This window comes from Polyodon spathula, chromosome 13, assembly GCF_017654505.1.
Source record: "Polyodon spathula isolate WHYD16114869_AA chromosome 13, ASM1765450v1, whole genome shotgun sequence".
Lineage (NCBI taxonomy): Eukaryota > Metazoa > Chordata > Actinopteri > Acipenseriformes > Polyodontidae > Polyodon > Polyodon spathula.
In genome coordinates, this window is record NC_054546.1 from 26097947 (window position 1) to 26118788 (window position 20842).

At 43.7% G+C, this 20842-nt stretch overlaps 1 long non-coding RNA gene across 1 annotated transcript; it reads left to right on the forward strand.

The window, feature by feature from the left end:
• Positions 1–4681: 4681 nt before the first annotated feature.
• LOC121325751 lies at positions 4682–20533 on the forward strand. The gene is made up of 3 exons (XR_005951366.1): positions 4682–4769; positions 12351–12354; positions 20522–20533. It is a non-coding gene; the product is annotated as an uncharacterized LOC121325751 (long non-coding RNA).
• Positions 20534–20842: the final 309 nt, after the last annotated feature.

Sequence of the window (20842 nt, forward strand, 5' to 3'; positions counted from 1 at the left end):
CTAATGGAGTTTGGTCCAAACCCTCTGGATTTCACCTAGTCGAAACAGATATGCTATGTTGTAGTCCACAAAGCTGTCGCATAAAAAAAAAAGGTAGGGGCATGGATCAGAAAACCAGTCAGCATCTGGTGTGACCAACATTCACCTCATGCAACACGACACAACTGCTTCGCATAGAGTTGATCAGGCTGTTGATTGTGGCCTGTGGAAAGTTGTCCCTCTCCTCTTCAATGGCTGTGCGAAGTTGCTGGATAGTGGCAGGAATTCGAACACGCCGTCGAACACGCTGTCGTACACGTCGATCCAGAGCATCCCAAACATGCTCAATGGGTGAGATGTCTGGTGAGTTTGCAGGCCATGGAATAAGTGGGACATTTTCAGCTTCCAGGAATTGTGTACAGATCCTTGCTACATGGGGCCGTGCATTATCATGGTGAAACATGAGGTGATGGCGGCGGATGAATGGCACGACAATGGGCCTCAGGATCTCATCACAGTATCTCTGTGCATTCAAATTGCCATCGATAACATGCAATTGTGTTCATTGTCCGTAGCTTATGCTTGCCCATACCATAACCCCACCGCCACCATGGGACACTCTGTTCACAACGTTGACATCAGCAAACCGCTCGCCCACGTTACGCCATACACGCTGTCTGCCATCTGCCCGGTACAGCTGAAACCGGGATTCATCCTTGAAGAGCACACTTCTCCAGCATGCCAGTGGCCATCAAAGGTGAGTATTTGCCCACTGAAGTCGGTTACAACGCCGAACTGCAGTCAGGTCAAGACCCTGGTGAGGACGACGAGCATGCGGATGAGCTTCCCTGAGACGGTTTCTGACAGTTTGTGCTGAAATTATTCGGTTGTGCAAACCCACAGTTTCATCAGCTTTCCAAGTGGCTGGTGAAGAAACCGGATGTGGAGTCCTCTGCTGGAGTGGTTACACGTGGTCTGTGGTTGTGAGGCTAGTTGTACGTACAGCCAAATTCTCTAAAACGACGTTGGAGGAGGCTTATGGTAGAGAAATGAACATTCAATTCTCTAGCAACAGCTCTGGTGGACATTCCTGCAGTCAGCATGCCAATTGCACACTCCCACAAAACTTGAGACATCTGTGGCATTGTGTTGTGTGACAAAATTGCACATTTTATTTAGAGTGGTCTTTTATTGTCCCCAGCACAAGGTGCACTTGTGTAATGATCATGCTGTTTAATCAGCTTCTTGATATGTCACACCTGTCAGGTGGATGGATTATCTTGGCAAAGGAGAAACGCTTACTAACAGGGATGTAACCAAATTTGTGCACAAAATTTGAGAGAAATAAGCTTTTTGTGCATATGGAAAATTTCTGGGATCTTTTATTTCAGCTCATGAAACATGGGACCAACACTTTACATGTTGCTTTTATATTTTTGTTCAGTGTGTGTGTGTGTGTGTATATATATATATATATATATATATATATATATATATATATATATATATATATATATATATATATATATAAAATGACAAATTTGAATTGAACATCAATACATATTACTTTTATGAAGATTCCTTCACATTGATCAACATTTAAATGGTATTGTGACAAGGTACTCATGTCACATGTCACAAGACAGAGAGACATAGGAGTTGGAGTTGAAACACCGGCACATTATTTTTCTCAAGAAACAAATCATAACCTTCCTGTGTTTCTTTTCACTGGATGTTAGAACCAGTCCACATTCTGATGCCACTTATTTTATTTAATTAAACCAAAGAAATCATACTCTGAACTGTACAGTGGGGCTGTCTTGTCTGTCATGTTCCTTTTTTTATTCACTATGCCCTTTTATAACTGTTACTGCAACAGCCCAGGCCAGTGAGGCACGATCATTTCCATTAGTAGCCTCATACTAGCACTGTACTCAGAAGAGACGTTCAGTCGTTAAGGAAGGTAGAGTAACAAGGTAAGCTTACTTCGGTTTTAATGGATGTATAACTGTTTCTTGCCACGGCATGACAAACTGCCATTTTTATTTTTAGATTCCAGTAGAAAATAATTTTTCTATTGACCATTGTTGATTGTTACATTCTGAGTTGAATATTTGGTAATTGAGCGCAATGTAATGGGGGTGTTCCAAAATGTAAAACAGAAGTGCAAGATGTTTATAAAAGGAAGACAGGGAGGGATGCAAGACATTTATAAAGGAGGGAGTGGGTGAAACTACTAAGAGATCAAACAAAAACTAAATCTAAACAAATCCATGTAATTTGGCCGACAAATAGATAGCTAGACCCCCTTTTGCTCACCGGTGTCTGGTGCTCCTGGGTTCTTGTGAACAATCCTGAAGATAACTTCAGTTCTCCCAACTCAGTGGTATCACAATAGGATATTTCTAATTGGCGATGCCTCTACCTTGGTATGGGGCTGCAAAAATGTATTCCCCTCGCTAAGAAATAGTAACTGTATACTCTCAGTCAAATAACCCACGCAGGACAAAGATAATGAGTTAACCACATAGAATTTTATTGGGCTACGCAAGGCAGTCAGATATAGATTTATGTTGGATAATGGTAACACAATATTAAATGCAAGCTGGTACCAGCAAATGGAATACTTTCATAGACATATATTTTACATGCACACCCAGAATAGAAATGGTAATAACAACAACAGGCAACAATAATGGTCTTATAGAGATTGCATCAAAATAACCATATTAATTGCATTTGAAATTGGTGTGGCTGGAAAATGCTCTTATTCGTCCCTCTGAAAGCCTTATTATACACAAGGTAACAATACTATCTAGGCTAACTAAATGGTAACAGATATTTCCATGGGTATAAACACAGTACTCGCACCTTTTCCGTATATCCATGCCTCACTCTGCAAAATGACGTCTCCCTCTGCTAATGGAGTATCCTTCAGTTACTCTGCGCTAAACAGGATTCCAAGCAGCTACGTCCAGTGAGCATTACAGTCGCGGCTACCTTTCATGTCAGTCTCTGATCAATCCTAACACACATCAATGTATTTTGTAAAAACAAAGATCTTTACTTAATAAATACAGCTGACTTGTATTAAACGTAATAGTAATGTGGGTTGTGCAAGCTGTGCTCTATTTAGTTTCACTTATATCCATACTCTGAGTAGATGCACGTACATAGATAACCCTGTCGCTATTATTTATTAGTTGGGAAACTAATACTTGCTTTTCGTATTTTTAATTTCAACCGAATCCAAAATCTATCTGCCCCTTTTCAGAGCTCAGTCTCATCGTTCTTCAGCACCTCTCTTTCCTCGAGCATTCTGTTCAATGTCCCACCCCTCTCTCATTTTATTGGTCCTCCAGCTGGTTTTGTCTTAATTTTTCTCTGAGGTGATAGATACTGCATCTCTGTCTATGTGCCAGTATAAAATCCTTCATAGCTGTTTCTTATTAGGCAGGTGTGTTTGTTTGCATCGTTAGTGCATGCACAAGAGAGCTGTCAATGTCTAGTCTTGATTCTAGGCTTTGCATTTGCCTTTGGAGTCTGTTGCTGGTGTCTGACAACATGAGGACCAAAGAAGTGTCATTGCAAGTAAAGCTGGCCATCATGAGGCAGAAAAATCAGAAAAAATCAATCAGGGACATAGCCAAAACATTAGGTGTGCCAAAATCAACTGTTTGGTACATCATTAAGAAGAAAGAAAGCACTGGTGAGCTCAGCAATAGCAAATGACCTGGTAGATCAAGGAAGACCACTACAGTGGTGACCAAAGAATCCCCCCTAACAACAGTCCAACAGATCAGGAACACTCTCCAGGAGATAGACATAGATGTGTCAAAGACTACAATACTCAGAAGAGTACACCAGCAGAATTTCAGAGGGTACACCACAAGATGCAAACCACTAGTAGGCCTCAAGAACAGAATGGCCAGGTTATAGTTTGCGTAAAAGTACCTAAAAGAGCCTGTAGCGTTCTGGACAATGTCCTATGGACAGAAGAGACACCAAAGTGATGGAAAGAGGAAAGTGTGGAGAAAAAAAGGAACTGCCCATGATCCAAAGTATACCACCTCATCTGTGAAATGTGGTGGAGGTAGTTTTATGGCTTGGGCATGTATGGCTGCAACTGGAACTGGCTCACTTGTCTTCATTGATGATGTGACTGCTGACAGAAGCAGCAGGATGAATTCTGAAATGTACAGAAACATCTTGTCTGCCCAGATACAACCAAATGTCTCCAAACTCGTTGGACAGCTCTTCATCATGCAGCAGGACAAAGACCCCAAACACACTGCTATAGCAAACAAGGAATTTTTCAGGGCCAAAAAGTGGAAAATTCTCGACTGGCCAAGTCACTACCCGATCAGAATCCAATTGAGTATGCATTTAAGAACATAAGAACATAAGAAAGTTTACAAACGAGAGGAAGCCATTCGGCCCATCTTGCTCGTTTGGTTGTTAGTAGCTTATTGATCCCAGAATCTCATCAAGCAGCTTCTTGAAGGATCCCAGGGTGTCAGCTTGAACAACATTACTGGGGACTTGATTCCAGACTCTCACAATTCTCTGTGTAAAAAAGTGCCTCTTATTTTCTGTTCTGAATGCCCCTTTGTCTAATCTCCATTTGTGACCCCTGGTCCTTGTTTCTTTTTTCAGGTTAAAAAAGTCCTTTGGGTGGACATTGTCAATACCTTTTAGAATTCAGGCAATCATTGCATGCAAAGGATATGCGACCAAGTACTAAACATGACTACTTTATTGTACATAATGTTAATCTGTCCAAATGCTATGTACAAAACGTGCTATAATTTCTAAACGGTTCATCCGATATGGATGAAAATACCCTCAAATTGACAGTCTGCACTTTAACGCCATAGTCATTGTATCATTTAAAATCCAAAGTGCTGGAATACAGAGCCAAAACAACAAAAAATGTATCACTGTCCAAATGCTTTTGGAGTTCTCTGTGTAGTGTCAAGGGGGGGGTCATCATATCATTCTGTGCATGAAAGTAACAGAATTGGAATATACAGGGGGGAATCTTAAACCATTCTCTGTGTCTTCTTGGTTTCTGTTCTTCAACTCCCCCACTGACAAAGAGTGCTTTTAAAAAGAGTTGTAAACTAAATACTGGACACATGGCTTATCTTCACGATCGCTGAATGACCCATTCGGCGCCACAAGCCAATAGTTCACACTTAAGACAAGAACCAGTCTATGTCATAAAAACCAATGAAAAACACTGCACGTGGGCTCAGGCACTGCCCAAATTAACCCAACTATCCAATCACAGGGGTAGAAAGAGACCTACAAAAGTATGAGTGCGACATGAAACAACAAACCAGTCTTTGAACTGTAATAACCTGGAGACCAGCCTGCAACGAGCTGGGACAGAGATACTAATAATTTTTCCTTTATTTAGTTTTATTTCTAATAAAACTGTTACCTTGTATTCACTAGAAACGTGGTTTATCTAGTCTGATTATTCCGATAAGGATCGGGTTATACATGATTTTAATTCAAAACAAGGTATTCATTACAATTTAAACCAGTCAAAATACAAATATACCTTGCACACTACAACTGTATATATACAGGGTTACATGTAAAAATCTACCAACCCTATATTAATTAACAGTTGCTACCAAATGTCAAGCAGTATTGCACTGCCTTTAAAGTTGTAACTTTGCTTCCCAATGCGTCTACGCTACGAATGTATGAAAAACAGAACTTTCTCGATTAGTATGGGTGTCTGTAACATGTACTCAAGTGAGATCTGTGTTACGTTAGAGACCAGCACAATGTATAATGTGTGAATAGACCTATTAAACGTGCCGAATAGAATGAAGGCATTTTAGTGCCGAAGATTAATGTATTTTATTTGTATTTATTTAAAAAAACCATCTAAGGACAGTACATCTGATTTGCAACATCTGATTTGCAATGAGTTAATATATTGTCTTGTTGCTTTGAGTCTTACATAAATATTTTAGACTTTGTGCCGCTATGTCTTATTCGTTATGAAACTCACTTGGTCTGGGCATATTTTGATGGTGAAATGTACACAAAATGGTGATTTTGTGTATATTTAAATATTTCACCCCCCCTTTCATTTTCAGCACCCATGGGTAGAGCCTCTATATTTATCATTTCTATGTATGGATCTTGTCATCATGTGCCCCTCTCCCATGTCCCTCATCCTTGCTGTTATCTACAGTCCACCTAAGAGCAACTCTGCTTTTATTGCTGAGTTTTCAGAATTCCTCTCCCTCATCTGCACTTCTACTGACAAAATCCTACTCCTAGGTAACTTCAACACAATTCTTGACTGCCTTGGGCTCTCTCAAACTGTCAACGTTCCCATTCACACCCAAGGACACACTCTGGATCTGAGCATCACTAGGTCTCTCCGTCTCAGATATTGTTCTCTCTGACCATTTCTTAATCACTTCTAATATTAATCTCCTTGCTCCTGTGGTGGGAAAATTACTCTTTGCTTTCTGTTTACTTTTTATGTTTAAGGTGTCAATACGATAAGTAGAAAAAGAGTTATCAAGTAATATGTGTTTTGCTTTTATAAGTATTAAAAATTGTATATAGAAATAAAATAAAAGGATGTGTTTTTGGTTTCAGCAGACAAGACTTGTGGGGAGCTCGCACATTCAGCTGGTGTCGCGTCAGCCATGTAAAGACCAAGGTATGTTAGTAAAGGACCAACTTCTCATAGCAACTAACTTAACAAATCAGTAAGCAATAGAAAAAGTTAGTAAACAGGACACAAGATAAACCACAAGTCTTGTCTGGCTGTCTGCAAGTGTTGAACAAAATGTTTGCATACAATTAACTAGCTGATATGTGACAAAAGTTACGTACACTCAGAACAACTGCCTATATAAGGGGAAGATAGAAATAGAAGATTAGAGCTTCTTTGCGATTGCTTGCAGAGCCTGTATTGCTCTGTTAAACTCCAGTCTGCAGACTTAATAAAAGCTTTTGTTTTACTCAACTTTGTCTGTTCTACAGAGTCTCGGTTATAGGGTCTGGAAATTATACTTCCACCACACTCCTTCCTCCACTACTGACACTGTTATCTCCTTCCGTCCCAAGAATCTCCTATATCCTCTGAAACTCTTGGAATGTGTCTCTGCATCCCCTCTAACTGGCACTCTCCGGTCCTCAGTTGATGATGCGGTGACCCTCTACAACACCACCCTTAGTCATTGACCAGCTTACAACCAGAACCATCAAGAAAGATTGAAACTACCTATGGTACACCCTCGATCTTCGAGTGCTTGAGTCTGCCTGCCACAAGCCTGAGCGCAAGTGGAAATCATCTGGACTAACGGCTCACAGAGAGATCTGGCTACAGGCATGCACTTGAAGTAGTTCTCTGAAATCATAGCTACTGGACACGGTAAACCCAGTATTCTCTTTAACCTGTTAAACCCCAAGCCTCCCACAGGCAATTTCCACCTGGAGAGCTATGGCCTTAAATAAATCACATTATCTTCCAAATATATAAATAATAATAATAATAATAATAATAATAATAATAATAATAATAATAATAATAATAATAATAATGAGATTGCAGACACCTTTTGTTCTAAATCAGGTTGCCAGACTGAAATTGTTGGAGCAGGCAGACAGCTTATCTTGAAAGGCTAAGAAACCTATACTGTCTCTAGGTGAGTAACATCACTCTTTGTAATCATGGAAATATAAAAAAGTTTGCTAAACACTCCCATGCAATAATCTAAATCAATTAACATCAATGAGAAAATAATAAAGACCACTGGGAAGCAACAATTACTTCTTGCAACTTGTATTGCATCGTAAAGATCAGGGACCGTATACAGCAGCACAGCACAGATGAGACATGGTGTTGCTCTTTACTATGCAATAAAAATTGTTAAAAAAAATGTTATTTCTATGTGCCCCTTGAGAGTCAAATGGTTGCATTTTCTAATAACATTTACAGTAAAAATGCATATAGAAAATTACGCATAATAATAATAATAATAATAATAATAATAATAATAATAATAATAATAATAATAATAATAAATGTAGCGTGGATCCATTATACTTGCAAATCCTGAAGAGGCTCCAATCCATCTTCAAATGTTGCTTCACAGACGCTGACTCAGCGCTCTCCAACCCAGAAAGTTGGATCATTTTCGCCGTCACTTTCACTATTATCCATCTCCTCCAAAACTTCAAAAAGACTGAATTGACTTCTTTTGAGATGCTTTGAAACACTGCGCCATTTCGTTTGATTTTCTAAATTTTCTAAATTGAAAAAAGATCAGAAAACGGTAAGAAACCTCGATCCTATCTGCGTAATGTTGCGCTCTCGCTTGCAAATATGTGTCTTGTTTACATCCGAGCATCGGTTACTCTTCAATGGATTAGGCTACAAACAAAGTCAAGGTATGAATGAACAGCTTGTGACCTCCCCTACAACATGATCTGGGAGATTTCATTAGCAACAGATACATGTAAGGCCAGAGCAGCGAAAAGCACAGCTAGTCGATCAGAGTTGTTTTTGAACCGTGAGGTACTAGACACATTGCGAAGAGAATATCTCAGCGGTGAAATGGAGAATTCGAAAAATTGCTTTGCTGTTTGACAGTAGTAATAATAATATTACAGATGATTTTTGAAATATAATGCGTAATTGCAGTACCATGTTCCGCGGGCGGAACAGGGGGGCGTAAGAGGTTAAGACCATTGACCAAATCCTACATCCAGCCACCGACAGATCCAACTCCCGTCCATCCTCTTCTCTTACCTGTCGTGATTTCTCTTCTTTCTTTCAGAACAAAATCGACAACATCTATTCTACGCTCACCCACCTCAAACCCAGTTTACTACTTGACCACCTTGACGCTACTCCAGTTACCCCTCCTGCCCTCTCCTCCTTCTCCCCTCTCTCCATTACTGGTGTTTCCGGCTTATTGTTGAAATCAAATACTGCCACATGCCCCCTGGACCCCTGGCCGACTAATCTTGTCTGTCCTCTGTGCTTCTGATTTTGCTCACTCCATTATGCACACTCTCAACCTGTCCCTCGATTCCTGCTGCCTTCAAGCTTGCTTGGAGTTACACCGGTACTCAAAAAACCCTCCCTTAACCTGGCTGATTTATCCAATCCTCTCGAAAGAACTGTAGCCAGTCAGCTGACAAAATATCTCACCGACAACAATCGCTTGTATCTCTACAGTCTGGTTTCCGGTTGCATCACAGTACTGAAACTGCTCTGCTCCGGATTGTGCTCAATGCTGATGCTGGATGCTGCTCAATGCTGATGCTGGTGTTCCATCTGTGCTTGTCGTCCTTGACCTAACAGATGCTTTTGACACCACAAATCATGTCATTCTTCTTGACCGCCTTCAGAAGTATCCTGGGATCTCTTTAACCTGTCTCTCCTGGATGTCCTTGTAGGGTCCTTGAAAAGCTGGAGCACAACACTTCAAATCCGAGAATAGATTGTTAAAGTTGTTTATTGCATATAAGCAGATATCTGGAGAGACAATCACACATTCAATGGTGTAGTAAATTGTTCTATAGTTATATCCTTAAGGGACTGCTTTATACAGTGTTACTACCAATCTGTGATCAAGAAATATATGTTTCACCAAACATCATTCAACATGCTGTTATATTAGTAAATTCTCAATAACAATATTAGCATATTAATAGTTTGCATAAGTGTGGTTCACATATATACAATGAGACATTTGTTTCACATGTTCTTAATCCCATAGATATGTGTGTACGATCAGAGGTGATGCACCAATGTGTTCTATTGAATTGCATAATCTGTTCAAAGCCTATAAGTGGTCTAACAGTTGCATGTAAGTATACATTTGTCAGATTAATTTGTCCATTGCAAGTACATATGACAAAAATCAAGGCTGTACAAACTACCATTTCCTACCCACCCCACATCCCAATGGTTGAACCGTTTTGAATTAAGATTTGGTAGTTGATATTAGTGGTATGATACAGGCCTCAATATGGGCGGATCAGGATGGCGTCCCGTACATCAACAGCCCATTCGATACCTAAACCACCTGCCTTAACACGTTGGAGTGATTTTCTATGCAACACTGGTAAACATCCAAAGAGGAGATCATTTATGTTTCGGTCAAAATGGTTCACCATGGCCGTATCCATTTGGTAACATTTTTCTTCATGTTGTGTTACATTAACACCCTAGTAGCCTGTAAGAGGGTTTTGATAGACTTTACCATTAGCTGTATTGCATTAGCTGTACGGTGCACCCCAGTTGCGGAATGCATTATGCCTTGCGCATTCCGTACATTTGTTACATTGTTATCTCGTTGGAATTCAGCATTTATTCCATTCATTGTAGATTGGGCTGCCCCAAACCATCCAGCTAATTCAGACAGTACTTCACGTCAGTTATGTGTTGTACTTATTGAAGCAAGCATACTTTTTTGTAAGTATTTTTCAGTATTTTGGTTTAATTGTCATTGGAAAATGTTTATTAAGGTGGGGAAACTAGAACAATTTTGAGTAAATATCTTGAATGAGTAATTACAATGTACCATTACTCTATGCCATATTACATTTTCCAGTAATCCCAACAGGTCTCCAATTTCAATCAACCCAGGAGGAGGGGTGACATAGGTATCTGGGCAAGGGAAACATCGAGGTTGTTGGTTTTTCCACCTGCCCCAAGTTGTTGTACCTTATATAAGTAGGGTAAGAACATAAGAACATAAGAACATAAGAAAGTTTACAAACGAGAGGAGGCCATTCGGCCCATCTTGCTCGTTTGGTTGTTAGTAGCTTATTGATCCCAAAATCTCATCAAGCAGCTTCTTGAAGGATCCCAGGGTGTCAGCTTCAACAACATTACTGGGGAGTTGATTTCAGACCCTCACAATTCTCTGTGTAAAAAAAGTGTCTCCTATTTTCTGTTCTGAATGCCCCTTTTTCTAAACTCCATTTGTGACCCCTGGTCCTTGTTTCTTTTTTCAGGCTGAAAAAGTCCCTTGGGTCGACACTGTCAATACCTTTTAGAATTTTGAATGCTTGAATTAGGTCGCCACGTAGTCTTCTTTGTTCAAGACTGAACAGATTCAATTATTTTAGCCTGTCTGCATATGACATGCCTTTTAAGCCCGGAATAATTCTGGTCGCTCTTCTTTGCACTCTTTCTAGAGCAGCAATATCTTTTTTATAGCGAGGTGACCAGAACTGACCACAATATTCAAGATGAGGTCTTACAAGTGCATTGTACAGTTTTAACATTACTTCCCTTGATTTAAATTCAACACTTTTCACAATGTATCCGAGCATCTTGTTAGCCTTTTTTATAGCTTCCCCACATTGCCTAGATGAAGACATTTCTGAGTCAACAGAAACTCCTAGGTCTTTTTCATAGATTCCTTCTCCAATTTCAATATCTCCCATATGATATTTATAATGTACATTTTTATTTCCTGCGTGCAGTACCTTACACTTTTCTCTATTAAATGTCATTTGCCATGTGTCTGCCCAGTTCTGAATCTTGTCTAGATCATTTTGAATGACCTTTGCTGCTGCAACAGTGTTTGCCACTCCTCCTACTTTTGTGTCGTCTGCAAATTTAACAAGTTTGCTTACTATACCAGAATCTAAATCATTAATGTAGATTAGGAATAGCAGAGGGTAAGGGACATGGTGTCTGATTTGTTTGTTTGATGTTTGATTAGTTTGATTTACTTGACTATACATGCTGTATTGCCAGATGCCATATGGGTCTTTTGGCCCATATTTATGTGGCAACCATTGGATAATTTCTGTCTTATTACCGCATACCTCACTATTTTGACATTGAGGATGTTTATATGTTATAGTGTATAGCGTGTGGTTAGTAGCAATAGATAAGTCCATTTGAGGATTTGAGGAGCCTGCAAAAAGAGGTATTTTTGTACAATTCTCGTTATATGGATAGTCATGTGACGTGCCTATCCAGGTCGGAATTTGCCAAATCTGTGGACCTTCACAGTTCACTGGCGGTTTGGTTCTGTAAAGATAAAGGTTAGCGTGAATCCGGGGCGTCCCTGTAAGAGAAACAAACTCACTTAGTGCTTATTCCTGTGGCTCTGTATCCACGTGCCCCACTGTGGCAAAGTGGGGAGTGGGTACAGGTGAGTGCAGTGCAGTGCAGTGCAGTTAAATGCAATGCCCAGAGCTTATGACAAACACCTGTAAATAATAAATTATGGAAGTGAATAGAGCGGCGTGTATCAGTTTGTTTGTAAAAATCCCACAGGTTTGACCCACAACCAAAAGTCCAGTTTAACACACCAAAACACAAGACACAGTTCTTAATGACAGTGAATAAGTGCTAGTGGTGTATTACAGTTCTCCGTGAAATACAGAGGTGAAAGTGATGTCCAGGTTTATGCTGGCTTTCGTTACAGCTCCAGATCATGCTACTGGTAGTCTATTAAGAAACAGATAACCATTAACAAACACAAGACAAAACTCACTGTTCACAGTACTGCAACACAGATTCCTTGTAGGTTAAAACACTAATCATTTACCAAGGAACAGATCGCTTACACTATGCCCCCTATTTATACCCTCACTCATGACCCCTAGGTTAATGAGCGTTCCGCTCCTCCAATCCTCAGATGCCACGTTGTTTCACGTCCGAGTCATTGAGCTTGGGTATCGTAGCTCAGCCTAATTGACCGATTTCCACCTACCCTAAGGAATAGATTGTTATGCCATTTGATTAAGGGTACTCTGTTCCTTTTACATAGTGGCCTCACACTTCGGGAGGGAGCTCTAACACCAAGAATCATTGGATCTCTCACACCCACGTTCAGTTATTTTCACAAATTCCAATATTAAAGTTTGTCTCCTTTATTTTTGTCAGAGGAGCAGCGCTAACAACCTCTGCTTTGTTGATTTTGTATAGTTTGGTTTGGGTCTTGTGTACCCATTGACCTTGGCTGTTTCTTCTAATACACACACTGGTAGAGGAGTTCCACTGGGGGCTCAGACCCTGTTTTACATGTTGTATTAGCATGACTTTGTCTCCCACTTCATACTCTGTTTGCTGAGTATGTCTACTTTCATTTTCAGTTTCCACATTCTTTTATAATAATAATAATAATAATAATAATAATAATAATAATAATAATAATAATAATAATAATAAACCTTTATTTATATAGCACAATTCATTTACAATACAACTCAAAGTTCTTTACATACAGAAAACAAATACAACAATACAATAATAAACAGTAAGAAAAGAGTACAGTTATTAAAAACAGAAGTAAAAATAAAACTTTTACCATTCACCATCGGAATACATAAAAGACCAGCATTTGCAGATCTCAGAGTGCGTTCGGGCTGATAAGGAATTAGCATATCATATAGATATTGTGGAGATAGTCCATTCAGTGCTTTAAAAACTAATAATAGAATTTTAAAATCAGTTCTGTAACGCACAGGAAGCCAATGCAATTATGCCAACACAGGCTTAATGTGAGCCCTTTTGGAAGAACTGGGACATTTTCAGCTTCCAGGAATTGTGTACAGATCCTTGCGATATGGGGCCGTGCAAAATCATGCTGAAACATGAGGTGATGAATGGCACGACAATGGGCCTCTGGATCTCGTCACGGTATCTCTGTGCATTCAAATTCCAATCGATAAAATGCAATTGTGTTTGTGCACATAATCTAAGAGAAATAAGCTTTTTGTGAGTATGGAAAATTTCTGGGATCTTTTATTTCAGCTCATGAAACATGGGACCAACACTTTACATGTTGCGTTTATATTTTTGTTCTGTGTATTTCATTGGTAGGAGTAGATATAGGGTCCACTCTACTGAGTGCCCATAACTCTCCTTCTTGTCTGCCTCTCTTGTCATCTCTGTCAACATAATTATTATCTCTTTCTTTGGGACTACATTCTAATTTTTGATGTACTTTGACCTTCATAACTGCTGTTGAAAGGCCCCTTTTGTGTCCAAATGTGTTTGATTAATGCTTGATGTTTAATATTGCTCCCTGTTGTGGTGATAAATCCCCTTCGGGCCCACGTAACCATATATGGATACCATGTTCTGGCATGGTATCCATTATGTATAGCCTGTTGTGATATCTCTTGCGTTGCCATTGACACACCTTGTAATTTGCCTTGCACCATCATCTTCAATGGTATTATCAGGGGTGAGAACCCAACAAGTGGTTCAGTTGTATCTGTGGCCCAACATACGGCACCTGAAAATGTCTTGCATGTGGGATACCCATGCTCAGTAAGGGTCTTCTTTCGTGAGAAGTACCCCACTGGCCTATGACGGTCACCATATTCTTGTGCCAATACACAATGTATTGTCTTTTCCATTACCCCCACCTGTAGGTGAAACGAGGCATCCATGCATGGTATGCCTAGTGCTGGTGCATCACATATTTGTTGTTTCAATGTATTGAAACCCTGTTCTGCTTCCTGTGTCCATTCTAGTAAATCTAGTTTTCCTGGCACATCTTTTAACATGTCATACAGTGGAACTGCAGAGATGGCATAGTCCTCTATTCTCATACATAGTTGTATCTATTCTCTTACATAGTTTGTGGTTCCTAAGAATTGTCTTTGTTCAATCATGGATCTTGGCTTTGGGATTTAGTGTAAATGTTTGTTTCCTATCTGGGCTAACAGCTTTACTGTTATAACTTAACACATGTCCCAAGTATGTTATCTGTTCTTGTAATACCTGTGCCTTCTTTGGGTTGCACTTTTATCCTTGTTCTTGCACGACTGCCAGTGTATCATGCAACAACTTCTGTGCCTCTGCAAGAGAAGAAATACATAACAAAAGGTCATCAACATATTGTAACACAGTTCCGTGTTGGTTGTTGTCAAGGCATCGTCTTGCCTTTACTAGATTGATGGAATATCACTGGTGAGTTGTGATATCCTAATAGCATTCGTTTCCAGGTAAATTGTATAGCTTTTACGGTAAATGCGAACTTCCATTGGTAAACTCCAAAAAACCATTACTAATATCAGTCATGAAAAACCAGCTTGCATAAGCAGGTACTTCAGTGAGGACTGCATGTGGGTTAGCTACAATTTGTACCATTTTAGGCATTGCTTGATTCAATCTTTGGTAGGCAATAGTCAGTCTCCATTTCCCTTCCCCTTTGGGCACCGGCCAAATGGGACTGTGGCAGAGCAAAGCTCTGCCCTTTAAATTGGCAGAGATGGGGTTAACTTCCCCTACCTGCCTGGGTTTATTATGTTCAGGTGGCTGGGGTTGATTAGTTGATTAGGTTGATTAACGATCAATCAGCGCCCAGCCACCTGATATAAAAGGAGGCCTCTGCTTCTCATTTGGGGAGAGGGAGCTGAGGAAGCAGGTTGTTTTTTTTTTTTTTTTTGAAAAAAAAAAAATGGGAAAGAAGAGCAGACAGCGGCAAAGGCAGGAAAAGCAGCAGCAGCTGAAGAAATGTAAGCTGCTGCAGCCACCGCTGGAGGACCCGGCCAGCCTCTTCCCCTGGTGTTCCTGGTGTGGGAAGGAGGACCATCGTTGGCGGTCCTGCCCAGACGTGCCACCGGCAAACTGGTGTGGCCGGTGTGAGGAGGACGGCCACAACTGGGCAGGATGCCCCTACAACCAGGCCCAGGAAGAGGTGCCGTGTTCACCCCGGGCATCAGGGGCCACCCCACTACCTCCAGCACCACCACCTTCACCACCTTCACAGGAGATCTGGGACTGGTTGATGCACCCTGAGGCAGACCTCGTCCACGATCTCCCCATAGTTATCAACACGCTGTGGCGTCGAGATGGGGAGAGGTGGGAACAGTGGGAGGAACAGCACCACCCGGCCTCCTTCCCAGAGGTTGCCCTCATGGTGGTTAATTACCTGGCGGTAGACATGGGAGATGCCCCGGTCACTCCAATAAAGAGGGGTGAGCCGTCGTCCCCAGAGCCAGAGAGGGGTGAGGAGCTGCCGTCGTCCCCAGAGCCAGAGAGGGGTGAGGAGCCGCCGTCGCTCCCAGAGCCAGAGAGGGGTGAGGAGCTGCCGTCGCTCCCAGAGCCAGAGAGGGGTGAGGAGCCGCCGTCGCTCCCAGAGCCAGAGAGGGGTGAGGAGCCGCCGTCGCTCCCAGAGCCAGAGAGGGGTGAGGAGCTGCCGTCGCTCCCAGAGCCAGAGAGGGGTGAGGAGCCGCCGTCGCTCCCAGAGCCAGAGAGGGGTGAGGAGCCGCCGTCGCTCCCAGAGCCAGAGAGGGGTGAGGAGCTGCCGTCGCTCCCAGAGCCAGAGAGGGGTGAGGAGCTGCCGTCGCTCCCAGAGCCAGAGAGGGGTGAGGAGCTGCCGTCGCTCCCAGAGCCAGAGAGGGGTGAGGAGCTGCCGTCGTCCCCAGAGCCAGAGAGGGGTGAGGAGCTGCCGTCGCTCCCAGAGCCAGAGAGGGGTGAGGAGCTGCCGTCGCTCCCAGAGCCAGAGAGGGGTGAGGAGCTGCCGTCGCTCCCAGAGCCAGAGAGGGGTGAGGAGCTGCCGTCGCTCCCAGAGCCAGAGAGGGGAGGAGCCGCCGCTCCCAGAGCCAGAGAGAGCCGGGCCGCCGTCGCCGCCTCAGAGCCCAGAGGGAGCCGGGCCGCCGTCGCCGCCTCCGCCACCAGAGGGAGCCGGGCCGGGCCGCAGTCCTCGCCCCCGCCACCAGAGGGAGCCGGGCCGCAGTCGCCGCCTCCGCCACCAGAGGGAGCCGGGCCGCCGCCGCCGCCTCCGCCACCAGAGGGAGCCGGGCCGCGCCGCCTCCGCCACCAGAGGGAGCCGGGCCGCCGCCTCCGCCACCAGAGGGAGCCGGGCCGCCGCCTCCGCCACCAGAGGGAGCCGGGCCGCCGTCGCCGCCTCCGCCACCAGAGGGAGCCGGGCCGCCGCCGTCGCCGCCCCCGCCACCAGAGGGAGCCGGGCCGCCGCCGCCGCCTCCGCCCCGCCACCAGAGGGAGCCGGGCCGCGGCCGCGGGCGCCCCCGGTCGGCAGCGGGAGCCGGCAGTCGGACAGCGGCGCCGCCGTCGCGGCCGCGGTGGCCTCCAAGGCCGCCGTGCGCCGTCGCGCGGGGCTGGTAGGCGGTGGTATCCCCGGCCCGGCCGGCCCGCCGCCGCGCCGCCCCGCCGCGGCAGAGGGGCCGGGCCGCCGCCCCCGCCACCAGAGGGAGCCGGGCCGCCGCCGCCTCCGCCACCAGAGGGAGCCGGGCCGCCTTCGCCGCCTCCGCCACCAGAGGGAGCCGGGCCGCCGTCGCCATGCTACCTTGGACATTCGGGGCCCCCTCAACCAAAGAAGGCTTGGGGGCTCCGACATCAACCCCGCCCACCACCACCCACCATAACAGCCCACCCAAGGGACATAATTGGACTCTTGGGGGGAGGGGGGTGGGGAGGGTGGGGGGAAGGGGGGAGTTGGCCGATTGCGGCCGGTGTACGTTGTACATGGGGGGAGGTGTGTGGTAGAGCAAAGCTCTGCCCTTTAAATTGGCAGAGATGGGGTTAACTTCCCCTACCTGCCTGGGTTTATTATGTTCAGGTGGCTGGGGTTGATTAGTTGATTAGGTTGATTAACGATCAATCAGCGCCCAGCCACCTGATATAAAAGGAGGCCTCTGCTTCTCATTTGGGGAGAGGGAGCTGAGGAAGCAGGTTGGTTTTTTTTGGTTGTTTGGAAAACTTGAATCCAGTGAAGGCATTGCCCAGCCTGGAAACTGTTATTTTTGTAAATTTTGCTTTTTGTCTTTCTTTGTGTTTAAATTGTTTTGTTTTGGCCCTTGTGCCCTTTCATTTTGTGTTTATTTATAATAAAATAGTTATTTTTTTGAACTGCAGTCTGTCTCTGGGCCTCTATCCACTCACCAGCCTGCCACAGGGACTGTTTGTGGATGAGTTACATTCAACTACTATTCCATTTCAACAGGTCTGTAATAATACCCTTTACTGCTTCAGCTGCTTCAGGTTTAAGATTTCCATTACATGAGAGTATATGTTAAACTTCATGCTGATTTGAACTCGGCTATTGCCAAGATAAGCACCAACTAAGACGTAGCTTTACAGTAAACTAGTGTGATCCATCTGCATCTCCATCCATTTGCTTTGCTTTCCATCTGATGATGTAGATATCCTTCTGTCTAGCGTTGATTGCTGAAGTGTAATGCTGGCTCCAGGGATCAGCTTATTTTCCCTCCCCAGCACATTAACACACACAACGGCTGTGATGCTGGCTCCGGGGATCAACCCAGTGCGGTCTCCCCAGCGCATCAGCATGACTGTCTGGATTGAGCTAAGTAGGGTACATCTCTGGGGTCTTCAAGTGGACACCTTCCATCCTTGGTGTTTCATCAACTAGCCCATGACACCTCAAGAGGGCTCAATAGTGATTCTGGCATCCCAGCATCACCCCCCAATCCCCCACTCAGCTGTACATCAGTGTTGCTTTCTTTCTATTGTGCTTGAGATCCCCATCCAGAATCTTTATGTCTCAACCACAGCCAGTTGCTGCTCCTTTCTGCTGCTTCAGATAAGTTCTTCACTGTGCGACGCAACTCTTGGCCACTGAACCCAACATCTCTGAGAAACCGAGTAGTAGAGTGTGCCACAAATCCTCGACAACCCACCTCCACTGTGTAAACTATCCACAGCATTGTCCCATGGCACTGTTAACTCTACCAGATGAACAAGGCGTGCTGATCCAGACCACAAGAGAATGTCTGGTCGAAGGTTAGTCGTGGCAATCTCAGGTGGAAAAATAAGCTGTTGACCAACATCTGCCAGCATCTTCCAGTCTCTAGCAGCTTCGAGTTGTCCTTTGGGCAAGGCTTGGTTTTAACTCCTTTTCTTGATGGTCTCTCTCCTCGACGGAGGAATATTGTCTTTTGTGTGAAATGCTTTAATAGAACTGGTGGCAACTTATTGGTCAGGTTACGCTTGTCTTCCAATGCTAAGGCCAAAGATCGCAGCACATGTTTATGCCACCAAGTAAACCGTCCTTGGCTAAGACCTACCTTACATCCTGTCAAAATGTGCCTTAATGTTGCAGATGATGAACACAAAGGACATGAGGGATCCTCACCCACCCAGAGGTTTCGGTTCTGTGGTGATGGGAGAACATCATATGTTGATCTGATAAGGAAACTGATCCTGCTCTGTTCTATTGTCTATAGGTCTTCCCAACCAATCTTACGTTGTTCAACACTTTCCCATCTCATCCATTCTCCCTGCTTGGCCTGAGAAATGACTTTTAAACACCTGATCCTCTCCTCCTGCTTTTGCACTTCATTGACTACCAGCTTCCTCCGTTGAGATGGGGTTGCCTTGTGCCGTGTAGAAGGAGCTGATATGATACCAAGACCTCCTTTTCCATGTTGAACTTGCCCCATAATATCTCAGATTCAAAGGGCAGCCTTAGCATCTTCCACTGCTTTCTTTGCCACCCATATTCTTACAGTTTTCAACACAGGTGCTGCCTCACTTACACATTTGTCACGTAAATCTACTAATGTCTTTTCCAGTCAGACTTTGGCGCACAAACTCCTTGGTTAGAGCTGAGATTGGTAGCTGCAGTATTCCTTTACCATAAAGTCCCACTCTGCTGAGGCAGCGTGGAACTCCCAACCATTTCCTAACATATGAACTGATTAAAGCTTCCAGCTTCTCAACTATTGTCAAGGGAACCTCTTACACAGTCAGGGGCCACAGCAGTCTTTTCAGTAGACCAAACTGAAAGCACTAGAGTTTCAGTTTGCCTGGTAAAGCGCTGATGTCTATGCTCTTCAACCCTTCCACTGCTTGTTCTCTAACTTCTCCCACACAAACTGTGTCCTTCAGAACCCTGTCGTACCATCTCCCTAGAGTTTTCACTGGCTTCTCGGACACTGTTGGTATTGCCTCACCATTAATGTAGAAGCTTTTATCTACTACTTTACCTTTAATTATAGAGAGGCTTCTTGATTTAGTGGGCTTGAATTGCATTCATGCTCATTAATGTTATTGGTTCATTTGCCCAATAACCGATTAGTGCAGGCTACTGTTGTAGTCATTGTCATGTCATCCATGTATGCTCAAACTGGCGGTAGTTGCATTCCAGAAGCCAAGCACTCTCCTTCCACTACCCATTTTGATGCCCTAATAATTACTTCCATTGCCATGGTAAAAGCCAGTGGAGAAATTGTACATCCTGCCATTTTTAACTTCTAGGCATTGCCATGTAGTGTTGAATTCTGAAGTTAAAAAATGGAATGCCCGCTTTTTATAATGAAGTGTCAATGAAGCAGTTCTTTAATAGGTAGGTTGACAATCTCTGAGCAATAATGCTGAAGAAAATCTTGCCTTCTACGTTTAATAGGGAAATAGGGCGAAACTGACTGATGCTTGTAGAATCTTTTTCTTTTGGTATAAAGACTCCACCTGCTCGATGCCATGCTCTTGGTACAACCTGTTTTTCCCATGCCACTTTCATCAATTTCCACAGGATTCATAGAACTCCAGAAGCACTCTTGTACACTCTATATGGAACTCCATTAGGCCCTGGAGATGATGACGCCCTTGCTTTTTTCACAGCTTGCTCTATTTCTTTCCACTTAGGTGCACAGTCTTCCATTTGGTATTCGGGTGGATTGTTAGGAGGGATGTCTTCAAACCCCTGACCATTGTTGCCTTGCTCCAGACCTTAAATAGACACAAACCTTAAATAGTTACTGCTTCTGGGGAGGATGGGACTCTCCTTCAATTGTGATAAGCACACCCACTGCCTTACAGCAGTCATTGATGTGTTAAGCCCACACTTCTGGGTACTGCTCAGTCAAGTCCTGGATTGCTAGAGGGAAAGATGTGATTTTTTGCTGG